A 15866-nucleotide genomic window follows, 5' to 3' on the forward strand; every position below is an offset into this window, starting at 1 on the left:
CGGTTGGCTCCACATCCGTCGTTGGGGTCCTGGTCGCAGGGATGACGTTGCGGTAACTACTTAGACGCCGCCCTCGCGCACTGACGTCAATTTTTTCTATTTTTGTGCCAGCCAGCGAGTGCCGGAAAGAGCGGTATCGCCAGTCATTTTTTGACTGAACCTTTTGAGTGACTTTTGTGGATGTCTTTTTTGAGTCCACGACTCCTGGTGCACGAGGGATGCCCAGATTCAAGGCATGCGGTTCCTGTACCCAGCTGATGTCGGTTACGGATACGCACCGCGTGTGCCTCTTTTGCTTGGAGTGCGACCACGACCTCAAGTCGTGCTCCGACTGCCGGTCCATGGCTCCGTAGGCTTTGTGGGAGCGGTCCCAAAAGCTGCTTGAGCGCCGGCAGTCTGCTCCGTGCCGTTCGAGGTCCCGGTCGCGAGGGAGGTCGAGGGACTGATCTCGGAGCCATCACCACTCGTCCGAGTCATCGAAGTCTTCGCACTCGGGGTCCGGTAAGTCGAAGCACAAAAAGAAGTCGAAGAAGCATCGTCGCTCTTTGACTTCTCCCCGTCGGTTGGCTTCCCGGGACCCAGAGCGACTCCTGCCCAGCTTCGTAAATTTTACGAGGCGAAGCACGCCATCTTCAGGCAGCCCACACCTGCCGGCGCACTTTCAGGCCCTGCGGAGTCGGTTGGGGGGCCTAGGCCTTCTCCGCTGTTGGCTCCAGCCCCGGCACCGCAAGGCCCTCATGGATCCAGGCCTGGATCCGGAACTGCGCCGGTTTATCTGATTACACCCTCACCGGCACCGCTTCCTCCGGCACTGCAGCCGCAACCGAAGCCGGTCGTGTCCCCGGTCGTGTCCTCCATCCTGACGTGGACCCGGAGCCGGCGCAGAGAGTTGTTTTTGTGCCCCTATTCCCTCCTGGGGTCTCTTTTCAGCCAGATCGGCAACCTGAGGATGTGGAGAAGGACTGGGAGGGGTCAGGTGACCCTTTAACTGATCAGCTAGGATCTAAACAGGACTGGAGAGAGGAACTGGGGGATGCCAGTGGCCTTGATACCTCCCCTGACCTTGGCATGTTGTCTCCTCCTACCGTGGCTACGGAGGAGGGAGCGTCATACGCAGTGGTGCTGCGTAGAGCGGCCGAGGCTCTCAACCTCGAGCTTGCAAAATGGTGGCGGTCAGGACTAACCTCCCGACAGAGGTGCTTCTGCTGGCTGCAAGCTCATCGGAGCCTCTGCTGCCGTTTAATGCAGTTTAGAGCTCTTGCAGATCATGGAGAAAAGTGAAATTAACAGCATTCATTCAGTATACTCCCCCCGTCACTTAGTAACGGTACTGATACTAACTCAGCTTTACACATGTTGGAAACTTCTATAACTGTGGCCCTTGATACCATTGCTCCAATCAAGACAGTTACAGTTCGGGATAGGGCAGCCGCAGCCCCATGGTACTCAGGAAGCCTGAAGGCAGAAAAAGCCAATTGTAGAACTATAGAGCGGAAATGGAGGAAATCAAAGTTGGAGGAGGATAAACTGGCATATAAATTAGCACATAGAACATATTTAAGGAATTGTAATATAGCCAGGAGATCGCATCTGGGTAGACGTATTGCTGAAGCAAATAACTCCTCAAAAGAGCTTTTTAAGATTCTCAAGGAGTGCACCAATCCCAGAGCCAACAACTCCTACCTGCCACCCATGCAGGGGCTATGTGACAATCTAGCCACATATTTTAAACAGAAGATCGATAAAATGTATAATGCGTTTGAACCAGAAGAGCCGGCCCAGGCTCTAACACCTCCCCCAGAAGATTTTCTCTCCCCCAATCTAGAGACCTTGTCAGCTCTCACCTACGAGCAAGTGCGTGCTTTGCTGGTACACACTAAGTCAGGCTCGTCGCTAGATGTGGCTCTCCTTCACATCCTCTCAGACCTGGCACCGGTCTTGTCGAATCCAATTATGGAAGTCTGTAATTTATCATTAGACACATCCTCGTTTCACTCAAACTGGAACAAGGCTTACATCAAGCCACTGCTTAAGAAATCATTAGCGGACCCTTCAGACCTACCAAACTATAGGCCTATCTCTCTTCTCCCATGTTGTTCTAAAATCATGGAAACCCTGATCAATCAGCAACTTTCGGGTTATCTAGAACAAAATAACCTGCTTGATCCTTCGCAGTCGGGTTTCCGTGCTGGTCACAGCACTTAGTCTGCTTTGATGGAGGTAACAGACTCGATAAGCATGTTGTTGGACGAGGGAACTCCTACGATGTTAGTTCTCTTGGATCTGTCGGCAGCCTTTAACAGCATCTCTCACAGCATCCTTTTGGGTTAGCTGCGAGAGATTGGTGTCAAAGGATCGGCATTAAAATGGATGCATAGTTTTTTGACCGACAGAACACAATGTGTACAACTGGACACATTTGTGTCACAGACCACAACAGTGGTTAAGGGGGTACCACAGGGTTCCATCCTAAGCCCCACCTTATTCAATATTCATGTGCCCTCTCTGACCCCTATCATTAGATTGTGCGGGTTCCAAACGATCTCCTATACGGATGACACCCAGGTGATAGTCCCCATAGGAAAGGACCCCGTACTGACCAGAGCTGCATGTTAAAAATAGTGACATGGATGAGCAAGAACTTCCTACAGCTGAACTCTAATAAAACAGAGATTCTGCTGTTTGGGAAAGCTGAGGAGGTATGGGACATGGAGTGTTGGCCGATGGAATTGGGGGAAGCCCCCATTCCTAAAAAATGTGCGAAGAACTTGGGCATCGTGATCGATGACAGACACTCCATGGAGGACCATGTAAAAATCATCTCCGGTAAGTGCTTTGTCATGATGCGCATCCCGAGGATCCGCCTTTACACCAGAAAAGTCCTCATCAAGGCGCTTCTAATCAGTAGACTAGATTATGGGAACTCTCTACTGGTAGGGATTAGAGAAGATCTGTCATCAAGGCTGCAAGTTGTCCAGAATACAGCAGCGCGCCTCGCCCTAAATAAACCCGCACAAACTCCATCACTACCTTTATTGCGACAACTACATTGTCTTGCTATTAGGAAAAGATCAGTTTTAAACTCATATGTTTGATATTTAAATCTTTGCAAGGACAGGGACCGGCATATCTAATTAAGTCAAGTCGAAAAGCTTTATTCGGTATGTAAAATACAACCATATAAGCGAGACAAGTAATAAATACAACATTAAAATACATAGCATACCAAAATATCTTATACAATAAGCACTATACATTTATGTATACAAATTCAACCATTGCTATACCAATCTGGTAGTCCATTAGAATTATTTTGGTAGATGCAAGAATCAGCATTGGATAACAAGTATATTGTAACTATGCACAAAATACTATGTGCAAAAAAGGCAATATTAAAGTGCAATGTGTATCCCTAGGCAACTCAAAATTAAAGAAACGTAAGAGGGTTACTGACAGTACTACATTAGAATTAATTGACAAAGTGCAAATTCTGAGTAAAGTGACGAGTATATTATAACTGTACAAAAAGTGCTGAATTAAAGAGGCAATTTTAAAAAGCGTTAAGCATCCATGGAAAACTCAGAATTTAAAATGCATAAAAAGGTATAAGCGGTACATACTTAATGTGCGAAATACGCAAAACAATGGAAGCTAAACGGTACAAATTATAGACTTCCTTATGTTTATACACTTTAACACATATAGTGCAACACGAAAACAAATGTCAGGGCTTTCCAAAGTCATTAAAAGCTTCATTGCTAATTTAGTGGTTCTAACATTGTATTTTAAAAAGATAGGTTTAAGATAAAACTTCCTAAAATGGAAGTAAAATTTACAAAACAATAAAAAGTGACAGCAACTTTGCTTTGAAACGTTATCACAAGGGCACAATGTATTAGATTTGATTTTCATGTGCTGGAATCAAACTAAGTGATGGACAATCCCGAGCCTTAAACGGGTTAGGACAAATCGATGGGAATTTCTTGTTACAATCGTGAGGTAAGCCTGAAAACCTTTCCTCAAATCATTATAAGATACTACGGTTATTAAATTACTGGACTGTCTCTCTCTGGCCGCATTCTTGTGTGCTAGAAACCTCAGTTTTAAATCTTTCTTTGGTATCAATGCAGCTGCTTCTGGGTTCAAATAAATGTTACAATCATATAGGACATTGAACCAGTAATAAATGTAGCTTAACCATGGTATACGTGATAAGTTGTCAAGCCTCAAGCAATCTTTAATAATTGATTGTGTGGATATTGTCTCAGTTTTAGACCAGATGGAGCACCAGAGCAATAGTGGGCGTAATGCCCCAAGAAATAGGTAGCTGTCCCTCCGCAGTTGCATTAAAAAATCTGGTCAAAATGGGGGCCCACAAATGTAGTTCGGATTTATATAAATCCAACGGGACCCCATCCGGACCGGGTGCTTTACCGCCTTTACTAGTACTTAGACCCTCATAGACCTCGTCCAAACTTATATCTAAGGGTAATCTTGGCCATATATGATCGTTGTCCTGTGAAAAATCTAAAACTAACCTATCAGGATTAAAAATATTTTAAAAATGTTGCATCCATGAATTGCAATCTACGTGCGAGGTTATTTCAGGCACACTATCATTTTTCAAAAAAGGGCTGTTTATAGTTTCCCAATACAGTTTACTATCATTTGTGTCTGCCGCTAGGTTGAGGTTGTTCCATGCCTCTTCTTGTAATGCTCTTTTCCTCTTAACGAGGGATGTTTTATAGTTGGCACGACAGTTTTTGATGCTAGTGGGGTTTCGTGGTTTAGTACTCAAGGCTTGTTTTAAATCATGCAGGGCATGAGTACAGCTCTTATCAAACCATCCCATATTAATTTCTTTTTTCCCCTTATATGTTTTAGTAAGAAGACTGTCTATTGTTTCATTAATTATAAGTAACTTATTAAGTATATTGTGCGAATTCACCTCCTCGCCAAGACAATAATCTATCTCCTGATTACATTTTCTTAACACCTCCTGCAATAATTTATGTGGAACAATCCTCGACCACCTAATCCTCCTTCCATTTGGTCTTACGGCTTCAACATGATTAATATGGTTATTAATGACCATTTGTTTATTGCCCCAACAATGCAATAGTATGGAAATACTATTGTGATCACTTAATGTTTGCTCGTTAACCCATAAATTGGAATAAGCAGTGTTATTAGAAAGCAGAATGTGATCAATGTAGGAATTAGCACCTCTTCCTGTAAAGGTTGGGCAATTAATGTTTTCCCTATTTTTCATACAGCTTAACATGTCCAAATCAAACTTGGCTAACATCTTGTTTAAAGCCTTACCATATGTACAGTGTGGAAAGTGTAAAAAGTCTACTTCCTCCTTATTTCCACACTCCCTTCTTAACCCACACAAATTGCTCATGGCATGAAGACATGGGCTTATGTTAAAGTCGCCCAGCCAAAGGATAATCGACTGGCAGCGTGATAGTACCTGAGTCCTCTCAATTTCTTTTTCCAACTGAATCAAAATGTTACCTCTATCAGCAGTAAAAACATTATTATAAAAATTTATCAATACTAAATCTTTGCCTTTATCAAACTCCAAACGCAATACCTGGGAGTAAACATCCAGTGGGACGCAACTCTTAATTTTACAATGGTTGAGTTTGGTGGATACCAGAAGCAAAAGACCTCCCTTAGCCCTTCCAGCAATTGAGCTGACCGCATTCAAGCAGTAAGATGAATATCCCTCAACAAAAATAGGTTCCTCACACCAAGTTTCTTGAAGGCATATTATATCGTAGCCTATATTAATGAAATCCTTCCAAAAAGGAGAGTCCAGTTTGCTGTTTAAACCTGCAATATTCCATGTGACAACACTGTAGCCTGAATTAAAGTCACAGTTAGCTACTGCACAGCCATTTGACACAACCTCGGTAGAATCTAGATTTAAAAGAGTATCTACCATAGATAGCTTTGCTATGGTCCCGGTAGAATTGGGTCCCTCAGTTGCGTTATCTACTTCTGCTGTATTAAATTCAGGTGTAGGGGATACTTGAGCAGCTACTATGTTGAGTGAGTAACAGATATCCTGAGTACCGCGGGTCTTTTCTCCCTTCCGTTCATTAGATTCAGCACTTAATATAGGCCTTGTAGGGTGATTGACCTGTGCTGGATTATTTGACAAAATGTGTCAGTCAATGTCCTCCGGGGATTCGAGGATCTTAAATCTATTGAATGTTGGGATACAAAAATCATGACGGGGTCTCAATGTTTTTACAAAACCGGTGTTACTTGGGTAGCTGGGTTCCAATAAATGCCTATAAAAATAGCCTAATGGTAATAAGGTAGTGTTAAATTCCCAGGCTGATGGTAATGGCGCATTCATAAGCGTGTTTTTGGCCCACAAACAAGTTTTGAAATTTATTATGACGCAGTCACCCTCAAAGTTTTTTCTAAGGGGACCTACCCATCCCACTCTCTGCGCTAATATAATCTGGCTGGCCCCTTCGATGGGGAAGTTACAATTATTAGACAACCAATGAAGGATTTTATTCTTCAATTGATCGTGGTTCTCCACTTGCCCATTTTTTAATTTAGGGATGTTAACCAGCACTGCTACATACGTGTTGCATTCCGGTGGTAGGTTAATACAAGGAGGGGTCTTACTGATGTTTGATGGAATCGTATATGCTTCCTTATCCTTATGTGTTTGTTCTATTGGTAAGGTTCTTGTGTTAGAGGGGCCACCCTGTTGCTCACTCACTATTGTATTCCCTTCCGAAGGTAACTGCGAACTTATGACTGGGTCGCCCCGAAGCTGACTATTAGCGTGCTTACTTATGGGCACATTAGTTATACCAGCATCCCTAACAGCAGTGCCCTCTGATATAGTTAGACTTTCTACGCCTGTTGTCTTTAAATCTCGCATCCCAATTCTATCAATAGATCCTTTCAATTTGTGGACCTCCCTGGTCAGATTATCCACCTTATCATACAGTGGCCTAATGAGCTCGGCTAATTTATCAAAAATTGCTTCCAGACTAGGGGTTTCCAACATATTTTGTTTAGCCCTTGTGCGTGTGATAACCTTGTTCTCTGTTAAAGGGAATTTTTTTCCCTTTTTCTTTGGCATGGTAGTCTGCCCTATACTTTTTTTCCGCGCCCCTTTTTGGTTTATCAATGGAGATAATAATGGGTCAGGGCTATCTTCTATGGCAGATAATCTGGGAGTATTTGAAAGTATCGACTGAGTACTAACATTTACATCCTCTCTTTCTAAGGTAATCGAGGCTATAGGTGTTTCGGCGTTGCGGGTGGTAGTATCATTAAGATTACCTTGGTTAATTGGTAGTAGTGCGCTTGAACTCATGGATAGTCTTTTTTCAGTCCGATCTATTTCTTGCGTAAGAGCACTGACTGCTTTTACTAAGTAGGTGTCGATGGTGTTACATGCTGAATCGGCTGAAACTTTGGCTCCCCGCTTAACCATGACCAGATAAGGTATAGGGGAACTACTTTCAGAACAATATCACAAACAACACGATGCGCTGATTGTAACTACTTGTAACTTGCAACTGGAATTATCTCAATACTTTACATGTACAGTTGACACAAACAACCAGTCCAAGAGGGTTGGCCCGGCCCGACCTCCTTCGTCCTCTGACGGCCTCAGACGGCCCGCCCTTTGCCCGGGCTTAGCCCGGCGCTGCCCGCGCGCGGACCCGCGAGGCGGTGGCTCTCGATGCTTTTGAGCGCCTCCAGGCGCGAAAGTACAGTGGGCGGGTTCTGGTTCCGCTTCCCGTCCGCTACAGAGGATCCTGGGAAGGGTAGTCCCCCTCCGCACAGCGGCCGCGTTTAGAATGGCGGCAGCGGGAGGGAGACAAACGACGACCTCAAGGCAGCTCCCAGGGACACGAGCAGGTAGGATAGAAGTTCACCTCCACGACAGGATCAGGAAATCGCCCGCTCTGCCAGTGGCTCTCGATGCTTTTGAGCGCCTCCAGGCGCGAAAGTACAGTGGGCGGGTTCTGGTTCCGCTTCCCGTCCGCTACAGAGGATCCTGGGAAGGGTAGTCCCCCTCCGCACAGCTGCCGCGTTTAGAATGGCGGCAGCGGGAGGGAGACAAACGACGACCTCAAGGCAGCTCCCAGGGACATGAGCAGGTTGGATAGAAGTTCACCTCCACGACAGGATCAGGAAATCGCCCGCTCTGCCAGTGGCTCTCGATGCTTTTGAGCGCCTCCAGGCGCGAAAGTACAGTGGGCGGGTTCTGGTTCCGCTTCCCGTCCGCTTCAGAGGATCCTGGGAAGGGTAGTCCCCCTCCGCACAGCGGCCGCGTTTAGAATGGCGGCAGCGGGAGGGAGACAAACGACGACCTCAAGGCAGCTCCCAGGGACACGAGCAGGTAGGATAGAAGTTCACCTCCACGACAGGATCAGGAAATTGCATATCTAATTAAAAAACTTGAATGGTATATTCCAGGGCGCCACCTGAGATCTAGCAGTCGAAGGCTGCTTCGCAAGTGCAGAATCAGGGAAACCAAGATTATATGGGCGTGCATTCTCTCATCTAGCCCCAGCCCCTGGAATAGTCTGCCAGAGGATCTGCGAGGATGCCCGAATTTGGCACAATTTATGAAGCTTCTCAAAACATGGCTGTTTTGATTGAGCATCTTCTATCCATGTTGTCTGCCTCCCAGGTGCCGAGAGATCCCCGTGGGGATGATTCGCTGCGCCATATAAATATATATATTTTTTTTAAATGAGGCCCTTACAGACTTCCTTTTGGGCACATGGTCCAGGTCCAACACTGGGGCTCCCGTGGACAGGATGATTGCCCGAAGCCACCGCCTGGCTCCTGGTGACCCCACTTTCCTCTCCCAACACCCCAACCCGTAGAGCTTGGTGGTCCAAGCCTCCACTTTCAAGAGCAAATTCCCTACCACTCCACCGGAAAGGGAATCCAAGAAGCTGTATCATCTTGAGAAGAAGATTTTCTCTTCCGCCAGCTTGGGACTGCGGTTGGTAAATACCGCATGTCTATTGGTCCGTTATTCCCACTTTGTGTGGGATACGGTTGTGCAGGTGCTGCCTCAGTGTCCGGAGGACGCACGGACAGTGCTCTCCCAGGCTATCGCCACGGCCAGAGATGCGGCAAAGTTTACCATCCTTTGTGGGCTGGATACCACCGACACACTAGGCAAGACAATTTCCATGTCTGTCGCCCTTTGTCCCTACAGCAAAACACACAAGATGATGGACGGAATGTTACACATTGGCAAAACATTCACACCCAGTCACAGATCTAGGTTTAATCCTTTGTTATTTTGCTCACCACGCCATCCCAGTTCAGACATGGCCATATGCAAATCAGTCTTGACCCTGTGCCTCATGGGAACAGTCCAGCCTGAACTGCCAAGCCATGTCTTCCCTGGACCAGAATCAAGCTTCCTAGGACCGGTTTCGGGGTTTCACCCCTCTTCAGCCAGAATAGCTTTACTCCATTGGCGTAGTGAGCACGGGACCCACGTCTGGGCATACTCTTCCCACATAGGGCGAACAGCAAAACACACAAGATGATGGACGGAATGTTGCACATGGATGAGATCGAATGGCTTTTCGGGTGATGTCCAGAACACCCTCATGGACATGCCCTTTGATGGCCGTCGCCTTTTTGGTGACAAAGTGGACAACGCTTTAGAGCGTTTCAAGGACTCACGGGCTACGGCCAAATCCTTGGGCCTCTCCAGCCACCCAGCACAGTCTGCTTTTCACCCCTTTCGTGGCTACGTAAAGGGTGGCCCACTACGTCCCACCCAGAGCCACAGGCCGCAGCAAGTTTCCCAATCTTCACATGGCTGGGGACGTGGGAACCACCGTCGTGGTTCAGGGGGCCAGTCCACCAACCTGCAGCAGCCTCCAAACCCTCTTAGTCCGCCCTTTCAGGCCCATCAAATGCCAGTGGACGGCAGGATTCGCAGTCACCTCCCCCACTGGCGCACCATCACATCAGACAGATGGGTTTTGCATACAGTCCGAAGGGGCTACTCCCTCGCCCTTCGAGGCTACCCCTCAAGCCAAGTGACCTCAATACCACCACATGTCAGAGGATCACCTGGCACTTCTCTTGGCCAAGGGAGACATCGAGCGTGTTCCTGTCCCAAAAGTAGGTTGTGGTTGTTATTCCCACTACTTTCTGGTACCCAAGAAGGACAATGACCTGCGTCTTATCTTGGATCTCAGGAACGTCAACCGTTTCATCCGGATGGAGAAGTTCAAGATGTTGACGCTCGCTCAGGTCTTGTCCACTCTCGACCCTGGAAACTGGATGGTAGCATTGGGCTTGCAGGACGCTTATTTTCACATCCCTGTCCTGCCGGCCCACTGGCATTACCTGTGGTTCACGGTAGGCCATGAGCATTTTCAGTTTACCATGCTCCCCTTTGACCTTACCAGTGCCCCTCGGGTATTCACAAAAGTGATAGCGGTGGTCGCAGCTCATCTGCGCAGATCAGGGGTTCCAGTCTTCCCCTATCTCGACGACTAGCTATTAAAGGCGGGCTCGCCCTGGGCAGTCGTCTCCCACCTCCAGACTATGGCCGACCTCCTGCATTCGCTGGGGTTTCCCATCAACGTGCCGAAGACGCACCTGATTCCCTCTCAGAAGCTCCTCTTCATCTGAGCCGTTCTGGACATGACGCGGTTTTGGGTTTATCCTCCCGAACAGCGAGTCTGGGATATTCGTGCTATGATTCCGATCTTTCAGCCTCTATCCCGGGTTTCAATCCGGATGACCCTAAGGGTGCTGGACCTCATGGCCTCCTGCATCTTGCTGGTCGACCATGCCAGGTGGCATATGCGGGCTCTGCAGTGGGACCTGAAGTTCCAGTGGGCGCAGCATCATGGGAATCTGTCCGATTGCGTCCAGATCTCGGAGGGCACTGCTCGACAGTTGCAGTGGTGGCTCACGAACCAGGATTGGGTCAACGGCAGATCCCTCTCCCTTCCCCAACCAGAGCACACAGTGGTGACGGCCGCATCCCTTCTTGGATGGGGCGGCCACATGGGAGAGGTGGAGATCAGAGGCCTCTGGTCTCCAGCAGAGTCCGGGCTCCACATCAACCTACTGGAGCTTTGGGCGCATCGTCTTGCACTCAAAGTGTTCCTTCCCTCTGTCTGCGGAAGAGTAGTGCAGGTGTTGACGGACAACATCACCGCCATGTGGTACTGCAACAAACAGGGCGGAGTGGGGTCGTGGACCCTATGTCAGGAGGCCATCCACCTCTATAAAGGGCTGGAACATCAGGGCATATCCCTGGTGGTTCAACACTTGGCAGGTTCTCTGAACGCCAGGCCGGACGAACTCAGCCGCAGGTGCATGATGGATCACGAATGGCATCTTCACTCGGAGGTGGTGCAAGGTCTCTTTTGACAGTAGGGAGAGCCTTGGTTAGATCTATTCGCCACCGAATAGAATGTGCATAGTCAGCAATTCTGCGTGTTGGAAGGCGGCACTCGCTAGGCGACGCTTTTCGTTGCAAGTGGAGTTGTACGCATTTCCGCCTATACCACTTCTGCCCAGAGTGCTGAAGAAGATCAGGCGCGACCAGTCATTCTTGTGGCTCCGGATTGGGCACAAAGAGTCTCGTATCCCGAGCTGCTCAACATAGCCATCAATCCTCCGATCTGTCTTCGGGAGGATCTTCTGTCGCAGCAACAGGGGACGGTCCTCCACCCGAACCTGTCCAGCCTCCACCTCCTTGCATGGAGATTGAGCGACGACAGTTGATTCCTTTTGACTTGCCTCCTGAAGTCTGTGATGTAATCTTGGCAGCCAGGCGTCCCTCCACTAAGACGGTATACGCCTGCCGGTGGAACAAGTTTGTGGCATGATGCACAGTAAAGGCTGTGGATCCCCTTTCTGCCCCTCTTTCTGAGGTTCTCTTGTTTCTTATTTCTTTGGCCCAGCAGGGCTCCGCTCTGGGCACTATCAAGGGCTATCTTTCGGCCATTTCTGCCTTCCTTTGGCTTCCAGATCATCTTTCTCTTTTCAAGTCCCTGGTTGTTAATCGTTTCTTGAAAGGCGTAGCTCATCTCTTTCCTCCTATTCCCTTCGTTATGCCTCAGTGGGACTTGAATCTAGTCTTAACCTATTTAATGTGCGCTCCCTTTGAGCCGCTTCACAACTGTCCTTTAAGGCTTCTAACGCTTAAAACTGCTTTCCTGGTAGCCATCACATCTGCCAGAAGAGTGAGTGAGCTCCAGGCTCTTTCCTCCAAGCCTCCTTTCCTGTCTGTCCATCCGTACAAGGTAGTTCTCAGGACTCGTCCATCCTTCCTTCCTAAGGTTGTCATTGCCTTTCACATCAGGCAGACCATCACTTTGCCCACCTTCTTCCCGCCTCCGCATCCTTCAAAAGAGGAAGAGAGGCTCCACCGTCTGGACCCAAAACGTACACTTTTGTTCTATCTGGATCGCACAGTATACTACGTGGGCACCAAGAAAGGTCTGGCCAAACACAAGCGAACCATTTCTCGGTGGGTCGTTTTGTGTATTAAAACATGCTATTCTCTGGCTAAGAAGGAGCCTCCTGTGGGGCTACGTGCCCATTCCACCAGGGCGACGGCAGCCACTTCTACCATGGGACGAGGAGTTCCTCTACATGACATCTGTCAGGCAGCTATGTGGGCATCACTGCACACGTTTACGAAACACTACTCTCTGGACAGCCAAGTCCGGAGAGACGGCTTCATTGGCTGTTCTGTTCTCCAGGACTTCCTGGTGTGATCTTGGTTCGCAGACCCACTACCTGGGTTGGTATTGTTGGGGTATCTATTCTAAGGTAAGGAATCTATAACTAACTTGTTTCTTTCAGATGAACAAGTTACTTACCTTTGGTAACGATAAATCTGTGAGAAACATTGGTTAGTTATAGATTCCTTATCGCTCGTTCTGTGAACTGATTTCTAGGGTTAAGGACATCCTTTCAGGGCCTCAGTTGTGTGCACCATTGGTCTGTGTCTTGCATGGCTCTGCGTTTCTGGAGCATGAAGTCGTGTACAGAACTGACATCAGCGCACAAGGCGGCGTCTAAGTAGCTCCCGCGCGTCATCCCGGTGGTCATGATGCCTTCGACGGACATGGATCCGACCGATGCCACCTTCCGATGCACAGAGGTACTGCTGACGCCTGGGGGTAATTCTAAGGTAAGGAATCTATAACTAACTAATGTTTCTTACAGATATCTTGTTACCGAAGGTAAGTAACTTGTTTGTTAATACCAACGCTTTGTTTCAATAAGGGGCAGACCTATCTCATGCAAAGGTTTCTTGCCTTTGTAATTTACCACTCTTGCTTCTCGATAAAATGTGATACTGAAAGGAACATGCTTGGACTAGGACTTTCAAATAATACTTCAATAAAGTATATTTGATTTCTTAGAGGAGGTACTTCCTCTTTAGTTTGTTCACAGAACTTACTTCAAAACTTTTTTTCTTAGTCTTTGTCATTAGGATCTTAAACTTTATCTGGAAGGTAATTATCTTTTTTGGCCTGAGATTATTGCTTCTAAGAGAGTCATTGGAATAAAAAATAAGCAAGTTCAAAGACTGCTGGCAGTGCACAGAAATTTCCAATCTTTCCATCCGAAAACTTGAAGCTATTAGGGTCTATTAATCCATAACTGCTTGGTATCAAGGTCACCTACCAAAGGTCTTCGAAAGAGAAAGCAAAGGGTGAAGTCATCTGCAAGAAAGTGCAAGTCTACTCAGGTGTGTGTGTGTTGGAAAACGAGGCAGAATCTGTGAGGCCTGCACAAATAACATGACTACATTTGTCCTTCACTGGGAACCAAACACCCAATTGTAGCGCCTGACTCTCAGAGGGTAGCGTCGCAGAGCAGTCTGAGGCTTACTCAAGGGAGGTGGTGTGGGCTAGTAATCGTCATTTGCAGGTGCGCATAAATAACACTCAATAATTGATTGTCCAGTCTGTACTTTGCTTTATAAAAGTAAGAGTACATTTATTAAATTCACACACTACTCAATACTATGCACCAATTTACAAATATACATAAGCAGTTAGAATTACTTTGTGACATTGCATAACATCTCCACCCCTCCCGCAGGGGGGGTGGGGTCTAGTACCACCACTCCCATGTATGCACATCATCTTGCCCCCAATGCAGTTAGTTGATTATAACCTGGAGCGAGGGCCCTGCGCACTGGCACCATCCCAGTGGCGACCCCCCCCCATTACCTCAACCAGCATGTAAGATAAGTAACCCTGCCTTGGTGACACATAACCCTGACTGAGCATTTCCTACTGACCATAAAGTATGCCCCTCTATATCTTAACGGCTAGCAGTCTGGGTTCTTCACCTAAGCGCAGCAGCAAGAATTCATGTTTAAGCAGCACTTTGGAATGACCGGACTCATCACATTTGTGGATCAGTAGAATTTAGACAGTACTCATCACAGTTGTGGATCATTAGAATGCATTGCAATTACAGCCCCTAAAGTCATCACAGATGAAATCACAGAATTACGCATATACAGCCAGTCACCCTAACAGGAATGTCTGGTACCATAACCCCACTTTGCTTATGACATCACCTTACACAGGTACTTCACATTACACATGTGACCTTCTATCCCTCTCACAGAAATAAGCTCAGTAAAGGCACTACGGTGCAATTACACCTCTTCACTTCCAGGGGATGCCCTTCTCCAGACATCCCCAACTCAGCCCTTCACTCCTTGATGCACTTCTTGATACACCCTTAGCTGTACAACAAAAGTTCCAGCCTACAAGGTGTTAAATGTTGGCTGAGCCCTTGAGGGGTTATTCCTTTCAAGTCCTCATGTGACTTAGGAAGAGACTTCTCTTCGTGCTGGGGGGAGACTATGCTTCTCCAGCACCTCCCACTGCACCTTTGCACACCTATGAAGGTGACCCCCTCCTCTTGGGGCCACTAAGCACAAAAAACTATCAATTTCCATTTGCCTGGCAAGGCATTGTGGGGCGCTTCGTGCTCCTCTTCATGAATATTTGATGAGCGGCTCTCCCGCTGTGCCGGGGAGAGCCGCGATGAACTGATGGCGGCTTCGCCATATCTTCAGGCCTCGTTGGTGGGCCCGGTCCCACCCGGACCCCCAGGTTAGCGTAACGGCTCGGGGAGCCCACCCCCGGCCGATCGGCGGATTCTCGGGGGCCCGATCCCACCCGTGCCCCGCAATGCCCCAACACTTCTTCTGGTGTCCCGGTACCATCCCGGACCCCCGCCTGCCTTCTTTGGTGGAGGGCAGCCTGGGGAGCCCACCCCCAGCTGCCCCTGCCAGCTCCCCGTGCGGCCAGCACCCTTGTGTGCTGCCGCGGGAGCCAGCACAGCAGTTCTAGTCTGCCCGCTCTGGCGGGCAAGCACGGAGCTTCCCTCAGGCTGGTCCGTTCTTCGGGGGAGTGCGATGGCACTCCCTCCACGCCCACCTTCACTTCGGGGCCCGGGGATGGGGTCTCGGGCCCAACCTCATCTTCACAGGGGGGCCCAACGGCACCCCGACTTCTCTTCTTCTTCGGGGCCTGGGGTTGGGTCCCAGGCCCCTGGGCACATCGACACAGGGGGCGCAATGGCGCTCCCCGATTTTACCTCTTCGGGGCCTGAGTTGGGATCCCGGGCCCCTTCCCTTGCAACTCTTCACGGGGAGCGTGATGGCGCTCCCTGGCTTCTCTTCATCGGGGGCCGGGTGGGCTCCTGGCACCCCACTGGACACTTTCACGGGGGAGCATGACGGAACGCCCCGTCTTGACTTCTTTTGGGGGCAGCCCCCGGGGCCTGGACCAGTGGCGGAGCTCCACGCACTTTGTTGTCGGTCCCTCCAGAGG

The 15866-nt window shown here is 48.5% G+C and overlaps 1 protein-coding gene across 3 annotated transcripts in view; it reads left to right on the forward strand.

The window, feature by feature from the left end:
* DOCK11 (dedicator of cytokinesis 11) overlaps window positions 1-15866 on the forward strand; it is a 1169031-nt gene that overhangs the window by 934211 nt on the left and 218954 nt on the right. The window lies entirely within an intron of this gene.

Source organism: Triturus cristatus, chromosome 5_2 (assembly GCF_964204655.1).
Source record: "Triturus cristatus chromosome 5_2, aTriCri1.1, whole genome shotgun sequence".
Lineage (NCBI taxonomy): Eukaryota > Metazoa > Chordata > Amphibia > Caudata > Salamandridae > Triturus > Triturus cristatus.